Source organism: Taudactylus pleione, unplaced genomic scaffold, assembly GCF_031769625.1.
Source record: "Taudactylus pleione unplaced genomic scaffold, aTauple2 ptg000279l, whole genome shotgun sequence".
Classification (NCBI taxonomy): Eukaryota; Metazoa; Chordata; class Amphibia; order Anura; family Myobatrachidae; genus Taudactylus; species Taudactylus pleione.
Genome location: NW_028284681.1, coordinates 2433889 through 2451658, shown reverse-complemented (window position 1 = coordinate 2451658; position 17770 = coordinate 2433889). Strand labels below are relative to the sequence as shown.

Here is a 17770-nt window from a genome sequence, read left to right as displayed (position 1 = left end):
GCCATGATGGCCTTGTGCCATGGCGCCATTTTAAAATCTATTTTAAATTATGTACCGCAGCCCTGGATCCCCTCCGGCAGCTCCAGCCAGGGCTGTGTGCCGACCTCTGGGGACCGAGGCCCCAGTACTACAGCTTGGCAGGCAGTCACTGCAGCCAGGACTACCCTTACCTTAATACCCTAACACTAACCAGACATCCTCAACCCCCGAACCTAAGAAACCCCTAACACTAACCCCTAACTCTAATACCCTAGCACTAATACCAAAACAACCTTAACCCCACGACTCTGACAAACCCCTAACCCTAATACACTAACTTCCTAGCACTAACCCCTAACTCTAATACCCTAACACTAATACCCAAACAACCCTTAACCCCTAACAACCTACCTTAACCCCCAACCCTAACCAAACCTCTAACCCATCCCTAACTCTAAAAGGGCAGACTAGATGGGCCAAATGGTTTTGTTTTATCTGGCATCAAATTGTATGTTTCTATGTTTCTATCTGCTGCATTCAAAATAGATTGTATGGGTAAAAGTCCGGTTAGGGCAGAGGTTCCCAAATGCAGTCCTCAAGACTCCCCAGCAGTTCAGGTTTTAGAGATATCCATGGTTGAGCACAGGTGACTTAATTAGTACCTCAGTCAATTTAATTTAACCACCTGTGCTCATCCAACTTGTAAAGGATGCGGACAGGAGGGATCCAGAGACGTGAACACTGAAGCTGCGATTTGATAAGTAGGATAAGAACCGTGATAGAATAGTGTTGTGAAGACCTAGAGATTGTAGAGTTTGTATGAAAAGAGAGTGGTCCACAATGTGAAATGAAGAGAGAGCCAAATGAACTAGAAGTGAGTAATGACCTTTATATTTAGCAGTGACCAAATCATTGATCACCTTAGTCAGTGGAGTGTTGGGAACAAAAGCTCAACTGAAGAGGAACAAGTAGGTTATGTATGGAAAGAAAGCAGGTGTAGGCAAGTCTCTCAAGAAGTTTGGAGGGGCATGGGAGCTGAGAGAAGGAATAGTAATTGGAGAGAGAATTAGGGTCAGAATTCTTTTTCCAGAATAAGAGTAATCACTGCCTGCTAGAATAAGGATGGAAACTTACCATTAGACAGGGAGAGATTGCAGGTTTTAGTTAAGGTTGGGGTAAGTAGAGGAGACAGAGTTTGACAGTTTTGTGAGAGTATAGGATCAAGAGAATAGGTAGTAGACTGTGAAGATAAGAAGAACGAAGATACCTAATCTTCAATTTGTGGGATCAGATGAACAGAAGGTGCCAGAGAGTTCAGGGAAGGAACTGAGCAGGCTTCTGGCTGGAATTAGTATGAGTGTTAGTATCTGTGTGTCATTTTCAATGTTATGCTGCATACACACGGTACAACCTGCACAACCAAAGATATCGCTGATAGATTTCCCTCCAGCCTTCTGTAGTGCAGGGCAAATGATTTTAGGTATACACACAGTACTATGAGACTCCATATGCCACAGCATAGCGCAACTAGCAGGGCGCTACATGGCGTAGGGAGCCGCTCCACTGGGTATGCGCCGGAGATCCCATCTGCAACTCTCGGAGCTGGCAGCCACCACAGCGCCGACGTGCCTCAAGTGTGCGGCTTAAAATGCACAGTCAGTTTGTAATCCAGAGACCCTTCTTTCAAACAGATCCCACTGCTAGGTTCTAAGTCATGAAATCACTTTATTATCTAAGTCTGGGGTGCACTGTGTGTGACTGCCGACCGATTCCACTGGACATGCGCAGTACTACAATATGCCAATCATCGGGCGGTGATACAGAAAATGCATTGGAAATCTGACGCATGCGCTGTGTAGTTTAGGAAAAGTGACACCTGGTGGACAAAATGTTGTATTACACGTTATTACTTTTTTCCAGTGCTACGCTATGTTCCCTTACAAAACATTCTGTGTGGCGCGACTCAAGGCGTACTGTGTGGCGTGAGATGCATGGCACGCTACATGGCATATGGAGCAACAAACTAGCTGGGCCCATCTGTATCTATGATAGATATTTCAGTGAAGTCATATCTTTACAGTCAAATCTTGACAAAATCGTCCAAGTTGGCCTGCATGTACGAGCGACCATAGATATCGTTATCGTTCATGCGGGAACGCACGTCATTGGTCGATCGTTCACTGCATAAAAATGAACGATATGAACGATTTATCGTTGAGCGTTATTGTTCATATCGTTCAGGAAAATCATCCAGTGTGTATGCAACATAAAACAATAAGCAATGTGTAAGAGTTCTATTTATAGACTCCTCTCCTTGCTACAGGTTCTCTTGTAAAGGTGTTTCCTTACCGCTTGCATTTTCTTTCTCATACAGTTGCGGTCAATTTGTTTTTTCTTATGTTGTTATGTTTATTTAAGATTATAAGGTATATTTACTAAAGTGCAGGTTTTTAGAAGTGGAGATGTTGCCCATAGCAACCAATCAGATTCTCGCCATTATCTTCTAAAAGGTGTTAGATAAATGTTAAATAGAATCTGATTGGTTGCTATGGGCAACATCTCCGCTGTTAAAAACTCTCACTTTTTAGTTATCTCCTCTTCTATTTGCAGCAAGTACCTTAAACTGTGTATACACTATGCAATGTGTGTACCCAGCGACAGAATGATGTGATGTATCGATACATTGCACGTGCCGTACACACTACACAATCCGGTGTACAAGGACTACATGTATCATTCCATGCTGCATGTACCATCATTGCGTCATTCATTGCATCGTCCCATCTACTGTGCAGAACTGCAGCTGGGACGATGAGATGAGCGACCATTGCGAACAATGGATCAGGCATACACACTGCACGAACCATACGATATATTGTTCCGAACCACAATGGCACGATATACAGTACGATGGATTGTATAGTGTGTACCCAACTTTACACATAAATATGTATAAACTAACAATCACAGGTGGATTGATGAATATAACAATTTATCCTAAAGGAGATTAAATGCATGTCATAGGGGTGCGCAGGGTGTGCATCCGTACAACCCTTAGGGGTTGGATGGTAGTGTATGTTCTGATGGGGGGGGGAAGAGTGGTATCGAAGACTGTGTTTGTCTGGGAAGGGTTTGGGGGGGGGGGGGTTAAGCATTGAGAGTAAATGTCCTGAGAGAGGGCGAGAATTGGAGTGCAGACTGTGTATGTCTGGGAGGGGAGCACGGATAGTGCAGGGGTGTAGATTAGGTGACTCTATGCCCTGGCAGGGAGGTGTAGATTGCGATAGCCTATGTGCGGGGAGGGAAGGGGGGGTCACACATTCGTTGCTGTGTGTCTGCACACATCTATGATGCATGTGTTTGTCTATTTTTACTTATTGTGTGTAACACCAAATTATTTGGTAGCCAGAAAGACACTAATAATTTTTAAACATAAAACATGATCACTAACAAAAATAGAAAAGGCTTTTGAGAAATATATTATTACAGCTTATTAAAATACACTGTAGCACTTGGTCATTGTCAGCTATTCACGCAAATAGTGTGACTCAGGCTGCCTCTGAGGCAACAAGCTACAGTGAAACATGACCCCTGCTTGCTGTGTTTCCTTGTACCATGGTCTGTCCCAGCATTCCATATCAAAGCTTTGTTTACTTCTCCATAGGGGTCGACAATGCAGATGCTTCCATCATCATGTGGCTAAGCAAAATTCAAGCTGGGCCCACCACAGGTACAGTACATAATAAGTGACGTATGTGTGCAGCCTGAGATTACATTTGTAACAAAATAAAGGTTGTGTACCATCATCATTTTTATAGAAAGTTTTAGCTAATTACTTCGTATTCAAGCAATTGTTTTGAATTATGCATCATGGATTAAAATAACCGGAGGTGAGATTCCTTCCTAACCACAGAGTGGCAATCTGAATAATTTCTGGAATCAATTACACCTATTGTGCAATTAGCTACTTAAGTGCTGATACCTTGCCTTGTAAGAAAGTTATGATGTGGAGTGTAAGACTCGACAAAGCTGTGTTTCAAAACTGGTTAGTTGTTTCATTATTTTGCCCACAGCCATATTTCATAAGCCGTGAACAGGTAGAACTTCCAAATGAAGGACAGTCACCAGCACTATCTCTTAGGGGGTAATTCAGGTCTCAGTGATCTCCGCAAAGTACCGCAGAACACTGCATCTCATGGCCACCAACATCTCCAGTATCCCCTTGCGCCTCATAGAGTAGCGTGTAAAATTATGTTGTACTACGAGAATTCTCTTTAATTTGTGTAATCTGTATGCAACTGATCAGCACTGTAGAATTTGTGTCACCTTACAAATAGACAATGATAGTAATTATGATATTTACTAGTTTCTGGCATAGGTAGGGCTGTCATCAGAAATTGTGGGGCCCAGTACTAACCAATAACTAATAGGCAGCCCCCCCCACAGTATAGGGCCGAGTTGGGCGGAGCTGTGGATAATGTGATGTGGGTGGAGCTATTCCAGGGGTGGTGCATCAATTGGTGCGTAAACCAGGGCTGGCTAGACATGATGGAGGCGGGTAGGAGGGTGACACAGATCAGGGGAGACTGGATATTAATGGGGGGGCCACAGGGCAGGGAAGACTGGACAAGGAGGGGGCACTGGGCTGGGAAGGGTGGACTGGGGGATGGCTAATGGGAGGGAAGGCTGGTTGAACTAGGGGGGAGCAAAGGACAGGGAAGGATGGCTGCACTAGGGAATGGGCAGGGAAGGCAGGCTGGCTGGCTGGACATGGGGGGGTGGGCGCAGGGAAGGCTGGCTGGAATGAGGGAGGGGCAGGGCAGGGCAGACAGGCTGGCTGGACTGGGGGGGCATAGGGAAGGCTGGCTGAACTTGGGAGGGGCAAGGCAGGCTGGCTGGCAGGACTAGGGGGTGGGCAGGGAAGGCTGGCTGGACTGGGGGAGGACAGTGCGGGGAAGGCTGGCTGGACTAGAGGGGGGGCACAGGGTAGGGTCAGCATACCTGCTGTCTTTATAGTTTTCCTGAGAGAGAGGGGGCCTGGGTGGCAGTGGCGAAGAATGCACTGGGCAGCAGGAAGGGAGAAAGAGCATTGGCGCTTCAGCATTTGAACTAGTATGGAGCCAGCCGTTTATACATTTTAACAAGGCTGAAGTATACATTTGTAGCATTTTTGTGGTGTTGCATAGGAGCGTTATATGTATATGTATCAAATGCAGAGGTCTAAATTTATTATTTATTATTATTATTATTATTATTATTATTATTAATACATTTTCCACGGTTTCTCCTACCAGCATCAGATGTAAGGAACCTGTAGTTTTCCAGCCATTGTGGAACTACAAGTCATAGCATCTCCTAGCAGACTCTGGGCTCACTCCAATTAGCTGCGAGTTACCTCACAACGCGAATACTTAAGATATCTCCGGAGTCACGGATATTTGTTTGCAACCCCATAGGGGTTATGATTCCGGATGACCGGATGGAGTGGCGGGATAAGGAATAATGGCCCTGATTCAGAGCCGGACGCTCTGACCAGAGCGCTCGCTCTGAATCAGGGCCCACCTCCATTAATATGGAGCGTCCTCCTGGACGCTCGTATAGCTGTGGGTCGCCACCCACAGCATATACGAGCGTGCAAAATGATGGTCGCGATGGTCTTGACCATCGCGACCATCGGAACTGCGAGTAAAAGCCTGTGGTTGGGTTTCTCAACTGCAAGGCCAGGAGTGATTTTGGCTCTATCAGAGCCAAAATCACTCCCACTGACATCACTAGTGATGTCAGTGGGGCCGGCTTCAGACGGTAGGCGTTCCCTTGGGAACGCCTCCGTCTGGCAGGCACGCCCCCGGCACGCCCACCAAAGGGGGCGTGCTGTCAGTCACCATCGACAGCACGCCCCCTTTGATGAGACACTCCGAGCGAAGGAAAGTCCTTTCGCTCGTCGGGTCTCATCACGCACGCGCACGACGGAGCTCCCTCCGTCGTGCACATGCGCAGTGGGGACCATCGACCCACTTGCGAGCGGACTGCCGCTCGCGAGTGGGTCTGAATGACCCCCAATAACAATAATAATATATTTATTTACTTCTTTTTTTTTATTTTTTATCCAGAATAATTGTGGTAACTCCAGGATTGCTCTATAGTCTGTTTTAACAGTTGACTCAGTATGTGTGTTAATGTGTGTTTAGCTGATGTTTTCTTTAGGGGCAACGTGTATTTGGCATATTTTACTTTTACTTTTGCTTGTGATTAATCCTTGGCAACAAAACTCTATTGCACATATATTGAAGTTTAAACAGTCTGTTTTTGACCAACAAGTTGCTATATTTTTATGATTATATGTGATTACATTTTTTTATTTTTTTTTCAATGTCCAAAAAAGAAATAATCATAGTGAAGCATATGCTATGACAAATATTGGTAATATGGTAGAAGAGGACAACAGAAAACAATGTATACATTTTACAGTGCATATAATTCCTGGAATTAATGAATGATTCATATCAATTTGTCACATTTGTGCACATTTAATTTCCTGATAAATGATTTTATCTATCCTCGATATTTCACATTTGAATATTTGAGTGCAGCCCGTTGGGCCTGATTGGCGTGCAGTGCCGCTGATCACAGAGCTGAGCAATATGTTGCTACAGTGCGTGCATCTAAATTGCATGGCACATGCATTCACTATGTGTACGCACGGAAGTGCAGTTGCAATTGAGACGCACACTATAAGAAATGTATTGGAAATGCGCTGGGCGTTCCTGGGCGGTAAGTTTTCCTGGGCGGTGCCTGGGAGGTGGCTATTCAGTCATACGAAAATGGTCCGTCTTATGGGCGTGTTATGGGAGTGTCAAGGGCGAGTCACTGTAGTGGTAGCAAACCCAGATGCTTAAGCGCTCACATTGGAAGCCATAATCTGCATCTGCCATAGGGTGCAAGCTTCAATGGTGCGATTGACGGTGGCGTCTAAAGATGCGCCAGGCATTATTACAGTACAATACAAGCAAATAGAACAGTGTTTAAAGATGCTCAAAGTTGGTGTCTCAGTCTTTGCACAATCAGATACAAGCTTTACACAAGGGGGAGGGCTGATAGTGTACTAGTATTAGCATATAGTCGCAGACACGACTACGGCAAAAGACGCTAAAGCGGTGGCAGGAGTGTGCGACTCAGGATCAGGTCCTTAATGTTCCTTTTTTTTTTTTTATCCTTTATTAGAGTCTATGTACACTATCCCTGTTAATCCATGCCAGTGGAATATAAACATGTTGTAAAATGATAAACTGTCATTCTATTTCTACACAATGCGGGGAACACAATGCAGGAAGCACTGTACCAACTCTGTCTTTACATATACGAGTATCAGGATTTGTAGTTGTGAAGCCAAGAAGTCACTCTGAAAACTCGTTACTACATTCACACTACAGTTATGACTCACATACTAGCATTAGATGACATTTACATTGCCCCATTCTAAAATGAATCCAGTATTAAGCATAATAAACTGTAGAAATACTCAAGCGAATTTAGCAACAATACAAAATCAAGAGCATTGAAACATTCTCAGTATAAAATTAAACAGGCAACAAACATAAGTCCACCTAAAGCATCATTGGGGATGTAGTCTTTATTCTGTGTCCAAATAGCCGCTGCTGAATTAAGGCACTGGGAAGCTCTGATGCAGGGGGACTGATGTGCTGCCTCCAGCTAATGGTGCCCCTTGGCACCTGCCTCTTGTGACTAGTGAGAAATTCAGAACTGATGTAGATAGTTAATATAGCATTAGCCATTCACAGCCATAAACCCAGGAGAGAATTAGGAAGTTCTTTTTAATGACGTAGGTAATCCATACCCATCACTATACTAAAATTCAGCTACACATGGACCCTGCAATTAATCAAAATTAATCAAAATGTTAGGTCACACTTAAGACATTTAAATATACACACTATACCTGCCATGGGAAAACACAAAACCTATGTACTCACTATAACATATACTTTTTAAAGTATAAAATGTGCCACAGCAAGCATAACATACGTATACCTAAACAAAAAAACATAACAAGTGTTTGTTGAAAATAATAAATCATATTTCCAACTGTAGATAAGTTACAAAATGTTATAACATGAGGATCTCACTTATGTTTAGGACAGGTATGAAAACCATTCCATAAATAAGGGTTACTATTGTCTTTATTTGGTATATTTACTAAAGAGAGTGTTTTTAGAAGTGGAGATGTTGCCCACAGCAACCAGTCAGATTCTAGCTATTATCTTCTAGAAGGTGCTAGTTAAATGTTAAGTAGAATCTGATTGGTTACTATGGGCAACATCTCCACTTCTACATTTTCTTACTTTAGTAAATATACCCCTATGTGTTTCAGCCTGTCCACCTTTTTCTCTAATTGTAATCTGTCTGAAGTTCTGCACATTTCTGTGCAGAAGTTTAGAAGCTGCTAAGCTCCACAGGCAAAATGGGAGCTGCAGAACAGCATTGGAAGGTCAGACCTGGCCGACGGGCTCTTCGTTCTGCAGCTCTTCCCTATAGGATTCTTCTGCTACATTTAACAAAACATTATTTCAAGATTAATTTATGCTATAAATTACACAAAACAAAAGATCCCCTCTATTCTAGTCATTGGATGTTATTTCACGTTACAGTAGCTGATTAAACAATGTAACAGCTTTCACAAAAACACCCTACAAAGTTCATTTACTAATTACACAATATGTCGACATGCAACACTTTTTATTTTGTCAAATGCCCATATACCAACTTTGGGAACTGCCCAGTGAAAATGCTGTATGTGATCATTTGTGGCACTGCTGGTCCAATTGGGAATGCACTCAATGCAAACAGCGGGATCCTCTTCATTATTACAACTTTTACAGTTCCCTCTTCAAATAAAGATCGTCAAGTATAATTTATGTCTTAATGTAAGGGAACATCACAAATGTCACATTTATGTACAATATGTTTGATTACATTTACATAAATGCACTTAAAAATGCAGTTTCCTGCTGTCTGGAAGGTGTCAAAGGTATATTTTTGTGTAGATGGCAGAAGAGATTGTGCAGTAAGAGGTTATGTAGTATGGGAGCATGACTAAAATGTGCACTCTCCAAACCTTAATAGTTCTTTAAATTAGAGAGGTGAGCAACTTCTAGTTTGCAATAAGGAGAAAGAAAGAATTGTCAAATGTGGTACATGAATGAAGAATCCATTAAAACAGTGGTGGCGAACCTATGGCACGCGTGCCAGAGGGGGCAGTCAGAGCCCTCTCTGTGGGCATGCGCCATCACCCCAGCACAGCACGTCGGGCCGGGCTGCTCCCCTCCGTGCGCCTAAACACATCCAGCCAGGACTCTACACAGCACAGGCTGAGGGAAGCAGCACAGGAGGTGACATCTGTCTCCGGATCAGGTTGGTGGTCTCGGGTTATGGGTGCTGCGGGGTCCGGTGGCTTGAGGCCACGCTTTTTTTTTTTCTTCAATTCAATTTGGTGAGTGTGGGTCGGAGGGACGGTGCGGGGTTGTGGCACGATGAGCGGGGTGTGTGTGTGTGTTAACTAGGGCTGGGGCTGTATAGATGTCTATGGGGCATAATATATTATAACTATATTACAGAACATGAACTGGGGGCACAACTATGGGGCTTTATATGGTTTGGGGCATAATATGATTTGGGGCATAATTATATTGTAGAACATGAACTCTGGGCATAACTATGGGGAAAACCTCAGTATTCAGATTAAATTGCCATGTTGGCACTTTGCAATAAATAAGTGGGTTTTGGGTTGCAGTTTGGGCACTCGGTCTCTAAAGGTTCGCCATCACTGCATTAAAACATAACCTTTAATATTTTCTATTTAATATTCAGAAGCAAATATTAAAACCAGCAAAATAAAACAGAGATAGAAGAATTTTCAATATGGCGTCTCCTATATATATACGTATGTTATTCCAAAATGGTTTATGACCTGCTAGTGCGTATTAATAAAGAACTCACTCTCATTCCAGTTAATGACTTATCAAGCCCTGAAAGTCATTACCTGGAATAAGAGAGTTCTTTATTAATATGCACTAGCAGGTTATAAAGCATTTTGGAATAACATACATATATATCAATATATATATAGGAGACGCCATTTTGAAAATAATTACCGACATTATAAATACACGGGACACTACCATTTTCTTGTAAGCAAAACTTTATTAATGAAACATTCAAGAGGACATATAGGGGGTCATTCAGACCCACTCGCGAGCGGCAGTACGCTCGCAAGTGGGTCGATGTTCCCCACTGCGCATGCACACGATGGAGGGAGCTCCATCGTGCGCATGTGCGAGACCCGGCGAGCGACGGGCTTCCCATCGCTCCGGGTCTCGCACCAAAGGGGGCGTGCTGTCGATGTTGATTGACAGCACGCCCCCTTTGGGTGGGTGTGCCGGGGGCGTGCCATCTGATAGAGCCAAAATCACTCCAGGGCTTGTGGCTGGGAAACCCGACCGCAGGGTTTCCCTCGCAAGTCCGATGGTCGCGATGGTCAAGACCATCGTGACCATCTTTTTGGATGCTCGTATATGCTGTGGGTGGTGACCCACAGCTATATGAGCGTCCAGGAGGACGCTCCATTTTAATGGAGGAGGGCCCTGATTCAGAGCGAGCGCTCTGGTCAGAGCGTCCGGCTCTGAATCAGGCCCATAGTGTGCAGTATATTTGAATCACTTTTCTGAACTTTTTCCACATGTTCTTCTATCTCTGTTTGATTTTGCTAGCTTTAATATATGCTTATGAATATTAAATAGGAAATATTAAAGGTTATGTTTTAATGTATTATTCATTTCTGCACCACATTTGACAATTCTTTCTTTCTCCTTATTGCTATGTTTACATTATTTGTCCGTGGTGGTGCCCCCCAGTTTTGATTTTTTTTTTTGGTGATTGATAAATTAGGGGTCTGTTATTTCAATGTACTAATAAGGAATATCCTGTGCGACTGAAAAACTTGTTTTCTCTAGCCAATTTCTATTTTGACAAATCTGACACAACCGAGTTTAAGGACATCTGGTCAAACAAAGTTGGAACATGATTCCTCCCGCCAAAATCGAATGTCAGAACAAGGAAAACATTTTTATTTTTCTGTAAATGTCTGATCTTGTGTGTTTTGGATCATATGTAAATTCTTCCCTCCTGGTCTCAGGTGCCATCTTAGCAATATAAGGGAGAGGGTGGTTAGGTGCAGTCCAGGAAAAGTGAGCGATAGACAGAGTGAAACAGATTAGACAGAATGAGACAGACAAGATAAGAAACCAAAGAAGAGAGAGGGTTGGGAAAGAGGATAACAGAGGGTGAGCAATTAAAATGTAGTGGATGGATTGGATTGTGTCAAAAAGCAGACAGCTTGTTTTGTTTCACTATTTTTAGCGCCACCCCAGTTTCTTTTAAGAAGCATCTCTTCCAGTGAAATCAAAACTCATAAAGCATTTCATTCTTGTATTGATGGTTGACAGGGAGTATATTCACCTATATCTGATAGCAAAAGGCTTCTGTGGATGTCGGACTGTGTTATTTCTAACACCCTAAAAAATCAAAGACTTTCCTCATTGAAACATCCAATTGTTTAATCATATTTCCTTTTCAATGTACAGCGGTCTAGTATCACTTTTTTTTATATCAACTGCAAAATAATGGGGTACTTCTGTCACAGAAGTATTGCGGGTGGTTGCCAAATATCCCCTCCCTAAGACCCTTCCACCCCCCTCCCCCCCCCACACACACACCCAAAAAAATCTATATATTGAGGGCAGCAGCAGAAATAGAGGGTACTGTGGGTGTTTGACCAACACACAAAAAATGACTAAAAACAGAAAAAGAGTTTTCTTTAATTAACCTATTGTGCCTATTGTGTTCATTTGATTTGGAATGATATTGTGGAAGCAAAACAATATCTGACAATTTCAAAGAAAACATAAGCTCTTGATTTAAGTATGAAGGGAAAAGTTACTGATGAATATGGTGATGTAGTAAACAAAAAGAAGAAAATTGCTAAAATCCCAGCCATATACTGTACCACCTTCAGAGGCAATGAAAGGTTTAGACAATGGCCACTTTTTTCTAGTAGTAGTCCTGTTACACCAGATAAACATTCTAGTATTCCCAGTGCAAAAGTGAGTGCCCAACACATCTCCTGTAACTTCCCATGCAAGTGCCGATGTTTCACCATGAAAACAGCCACATCAGTGCCTGGAAAAGACATGAGGCTGGAGAAGACATTGGGCATTCACAGAATCAAAAGGAAAGCCCAAAGCTGGGTACACACTAGACGATATATTATATAATATTGGTACTTCTGACCAATCTGCACTACCATAGTATAGTGTGTATCCCCAATCCATTATTTTCACCCGTTGTTTTCACCCATTTTCATTGTATCATCCCATTGGATGTTGTGCATGTCTAATGGGACGATGGTGTTGTTACATGAAGCATGTAATGATATTTATTTATTTATTACCAGTTATTTATATAGCACACACATATTCCACAGCACTTTACAGAGAATATTAATCCATTCACATCAGTACCTGCCCCAGTGGAGCTTACACTCTATCTTCCCTACCACATACATGCACACACATACACACTAGGGTTAATTTTTGGTGGGAGCCAATTAACCTACCAGTATATTTTTGGAGTGTGGGAGGAATTCGGAGTACCCGGAGGAAACCCACACAAGCACAGGGAGAATATATAAACTCTGCACAGTTTTGTGAGGCAGTAATGCTAACCATTACACCATCTGTGCTGCCGGCGTTGTCGTATGATGGATTGTGTACTGTGTATTGCAATGCAGTATATTGTTATATTGCATTGCTGGGTATGACCGTCGTTCAGGTGCTTTACGGTGTCCATGAGTGCTATGTGTGAGTCTGACATCTCAGAAATTGTAAAACAGTCTCCTATCACAATTTCTCTATCATTTATAAATAAGAGGAAGAGTAGGAAGATGATGATCTTGAATTTGAGAATGGTAACTGTGGTAGTTGCTAGTGTGCAAGTGGATGAGGAGGATATTTGTGGATCTGATAATAATGAGGATAACAATGATGAATGTGTTGTACTTGAACCTGGAGGTGGCGTTATCCAGGGTCTCCCCCGGTTACCGGACTTCTGCTCCACTATAACGGGCAGAGCAGAGCCCGCAGCTGGCCCCAGTGATCAGCTGTGTGGTCTAAACAGACCGCATGCTGATCACTGCAAAAGAAAGTAAAAAAAAAACAAACTTACCTGACTCCAGGGACTGGAGTTCGGGGGACTGGTGATGTCCTCTCTCTGGTCAGCTGGTCTCCCATGCTGCACTGCGGCCCGGTTGTCACCTGACAGGGTCCCAGTGCAGTATGGGATGTCAGCTGACCGGAGGACATGGAGGACATCACTGGAGCCCGGATCATGCAGGTAAGTGTAATTAAGGGAGAGGGGGGGGTTGCGGGGGATCCGTGATCGTGGGGGGCAGGGCTTGGCGACGGGGGTGGGGCTTAGCGCCAGGGGGTAGCAGCGGTGGCCGGTCGGCGCATGAGTGGGGCACTTGTCACTGTATTTTTTTGTGAAATCATTCACATAACGCAGGAGATATCACAGATATCTCATGGTTACAAATGTGCATCAATAACTTCCACATTCCCCATACTATAGTATGGGGATGTAGAAATTATGAAATTCATCAAGTTCTGATGAAGTCCCTGAGATGGCGTACAGCATCCAATGCAGCAGAGGGATCTGAAAAGATCCCTCCCTGCTGTGTCCTCTTACCTGCCTGATGCTCCCTCTCGGCTCCCAGAGCAGTCCTTCTTTGAGCCGGGGCCAGGAGTGGGCACAGCAGCAGCGGCCAGCGGGGTCAGCGGCGGTCCTACACTGGGCAGGTCTCTGGCAGCAGCAGCTTAGCCGAGTAGGTGCCCCGCACAGCAGCGGCAGCAGGGGGCCTACTCGGTGCAGCAGGTTTCAGCAGTGGAAGGGGGCCACACAGTCTCCGGCGGCTGCGGTGGGGAACCTACTTGGTGCATGCAGCAGGTCTCAGTGGGGGGGAGGGAGGCTATGGCGGCCACGGGGGCAGCTTTACAATGACAGTAAAAGTTTAGGGGAGGAGGCATGATGAATGCCTCCTAAACTGTGTTTGAATTCGCAGCGAGTTCAAACCATAATTATCACAAGTGATAATTATGTTTAGATGAATAGGCCCCTCAGTGTTTACACCTGACCTTCACAGGCCGGATGGCGCCATAGATACTGCACATGCTCAGTTTGGGCAAACACTCCGGTTAGCAACGTTATTGATGCAGATTCCTCTGGTTTTTCAAAATGTTTTAATCAGGCCCTGAGCACACAAACTGGTGTCCTCCACACACTGTATGCAGTGGGTACAGTTTATTACAAATCATTTTTATTCACTGTCCAACCTCAATTAGATTATCATTGCAATAAAATTGATGTCACGTACTTATTTATCAGTGTGTTAAATCTGCAAGTGTCATCATTTTAATACCCTCGTAGATGTCTCTATTACCAATAAGTTTGAGACACTTTACTTTTACATTGTACTATAAAGTTTTCTCTCGCTGACTCTTTCACATATAGTTGGAGCAAAATGTACTGGGGTAACTGGTGTATCGTGGCCAAGGATTAGGGTAAGGAATCTGTGACATTTTGTGACATCTCTCTAATTAGTTGGTTTGTTAGGAGCTTAAACTATTAGACTTAATTGCAAACGAAAACATTGTTCTACAACATACCATTCACTACAAGAAGCTGTTATTAATCTATATATATTAATAAAAGTATATTCAATTATGTAGAAATGCTACATATTGAAAACCGCCTTGCTCTCTTTCCCCTCCACTACCTTTATTACCGCTCTTCCCCAACCTTGTGGTCAGTATGTTTCTTCATATTCTTGGAACCTTCAAGAAAATAAACAGACTTTGTTGAGAAACTGCTTCCCGAATGGGACAGGAAAACTGCAATCCGGTTAGCAGAGAATATGTACTGTAGGTTGGTGAGAGACTAGTATTTTTGTATATGAGCAGGTGTGTATTACATATACAGAAAATCATGTTTAGACCTGTGCAACCTCCAGGCAGGATTCCAGGTTTCCAATGCAGCAAGCAGTCTCAGGACACTTCCTCATTTTGTGGCTGATTCATAGGGATTTTTCCCAGCTGTTAATGTGACCACACTTATAAGAAATTACAAAAAACATTTTTATTAGGGCAGTGGGTTTAAGAATTTAATGAGCAAATGCCTGTCACCCCATGAAAACTGAAAGTGTTACGAGAATGTGTGCAGTGCAGGGATATTTTAATATTACATGTTTTATTTAGCTTTGCACAGTGCTTTTTATACAGCACCATTTTTCCACTGCTCCATCCTTGATTGGTATTTCAGTGCCATACAAAGTGATCCAGGAGTGACCATTGAGCAACTGGATCATCAGGAAACTTGGGCAAAAAGATAGACAGCACAGCACTGGGGAAGCAAAGCCGATGTAATGGTTAACATTACTGCCTCATAGCACTGAGGTTGTGGGTTCAAATCCCACCATGACCCTAACTGTGTGGAGTTTGTATATTCTCCCTGTGTTTGCGTGGGTTTCCTCTGGGGGCTCCGGTTTCCTCCCACACTCCAAAAATATACTGGTAGGTTAATTTGCTCCCAACACAAATTAACCCTAGTGTATGTGTATGCGGATGTGGTAGGGAATACAGATTGTAAGCTCCACTGGGGCAGGGACAGATGTGAATGGCCAAATATTCTCTGTAAAGCGCTGCACAATATGTGTGCTATATAAATAAGTGGTAATAAATAAATAGACCGGTCAAACTGCACTCATTCAGTTGATTAGAGGGAAAACCAAACAGTCATAATACAAAGCTATTTGGTGAGGAGTTTAGAAATATGACAATGAAAGTCAATGTTAAATCTCTTCTTCTTCGTCAGATAACGTATATATATATATATATATATATATATATATATATATAGATAAGAGGTGGAGGGCACTCAGCAGGTCTCAATGCAATAATAGTAACACACCAGAAAGAGGGCCTGATTCAGAGCCGGACGCTATTTGCGCTCGCTCGTTCACAAAAAAGGGGTGGCTATTCAAATGAACCGTTCGCTCTTTGCGGTCAGTTCACGCCTCTATGTCTCAACGAGCGTACAAAACATGCGGTCGTTTTTTTGAAAACTACGCCCCCTGGCCGCTCGCATCCTACGTCATGTCCGCTATTTATTAGATTAATCGAGTACATCGACCAGCGTATGAACTGCTCGCTATTCTTGTGGTTGGTTTTTCCTACCACAATCTTGCGAGCAGTTCTGACTATAAAATAAACCAGTGACGTGGTCAATGACGCTGCTGTATTAATTATGCACACCCATAAAACGCCCGTTTTGACCTTTAAGCACGCCTGCGTTCTGATCTCCACTCCCCGTTTTCAAGCACCATCCCCTATTACCACCCACATACGCCTCATTCTGTCACTCAAAATAGCAGGCATTCGCTATTTAGCGAACAAACGATTTTCGACCGCACTGACTGGTTCGCGCATGCGTATTACGATCCGTAAGCATGCGCAGTTGGGCAAACATCGCTCAGAGCGAACGAGCGGCCGTTTACGAGCGGCTCTGAATCAGGCCCAGAGCCAGTAATGATTGTAGTAGACTACCATTACCGGCTCTGTCTGGTGTGATACTATTTTTGCATTGAGATCTGCTGAGTGCCCTCCACCTCTTATCTATATGCGTATTCCTAGGCACGCTGAACGGACTTATTGGTGAGTGCCGGACCCTTTTCCATTATACAGTATATATATATATATATATATATATAAAAATAGCGCCAATAGCTTTTCCAGGGCCCAAGAGATGCACCAAATGCAAGTACAGTATAATAATATATCTTTGCAATAAAAAAAGAGAAATACTTTTAAAATGTTCTCATTTGATAGAAGGACTGTAATAATCCTGTACTGATATCAAATAAGGTGCAATGCCATCAATAAATAGCTCAAGTCTCAAAAATAATGATTCAATAATACAATCAGTATTTTATAAATGACCACAATCGCCTATTCTGCTTGCAGAAAAATTAAAAAATAAAATAAAAAAACAATTCATAAAACTTCTTACACAAGTAGAAATATAAATGGAGCATCAGCTGTGTACTCCACAATAGTGTGAATCAGAATCTCCAATTATCTCTATTATACCCCTCGTTCTCTATATGAGGTATAGAATTAAAAGTGGCAAGTGTATATATCAATGTTTCACTGCAATACACACAATGTATCCAATCAGGGTTAATTCTAGCTACTCCTTTAGGAAACTCCAGTGATGTTTTCCTAGCCCTTAATGGGCAGCTGCTCCAGTAAAAAGTTCCATTTAAATATGGTTACAATTGTTGTAAATAGCTGCAATTTTTGTCTTGCCTCTGCACGTGAGATGGTAAATAGAACCAGACTTAGCAATTGTCGTCACCACCCGCTGTCAGTGATCGTGTCCAGGGAGCTGCTATGTGTGAGTGTGTTCGCTCACATGGTAAGTATAATCGGCGGTGGATGCCGGGTCCCATTGTTATTCCTGCATTCCTGTTACCTGGTCACTATAGTTAGGGGTGAGGACTGCTGCTCGCAGAATCGACCACTCACCTAATAGGTACGGCCAGCAATAAGTGCCAGATCTCACAGTCCCGGACTCTGAATATCATCCAGATAGATAGTGACCACGG

The 17770-nt window shown here is 43.2% G+C and overlaps 1 long non-coding RNA gene across 1 annotated transcript in view; it reads left to right on the top strand.

Annotated features, from left to right (window-relative positions):
* Positions 1 to 809: 809 nt before the first annotated feature.
* The window catches only part of LOC148512642 (uncharacterized), a 92651-nt gene continuing 75690 nt past the window's right edge, over positions 810 to 17770 (top strand). The window contains exons 1-2 of the long non-coding RNA XR_015880182.1: positions 810 to 853; positions 3644 to 3709. This is a non-coding gene — a long non-coding RNA (uncharacterized LOC148512642). The remainder of the gene's footprint in view (positions 854 to 3643; positions 3710 to 17770) is intronic.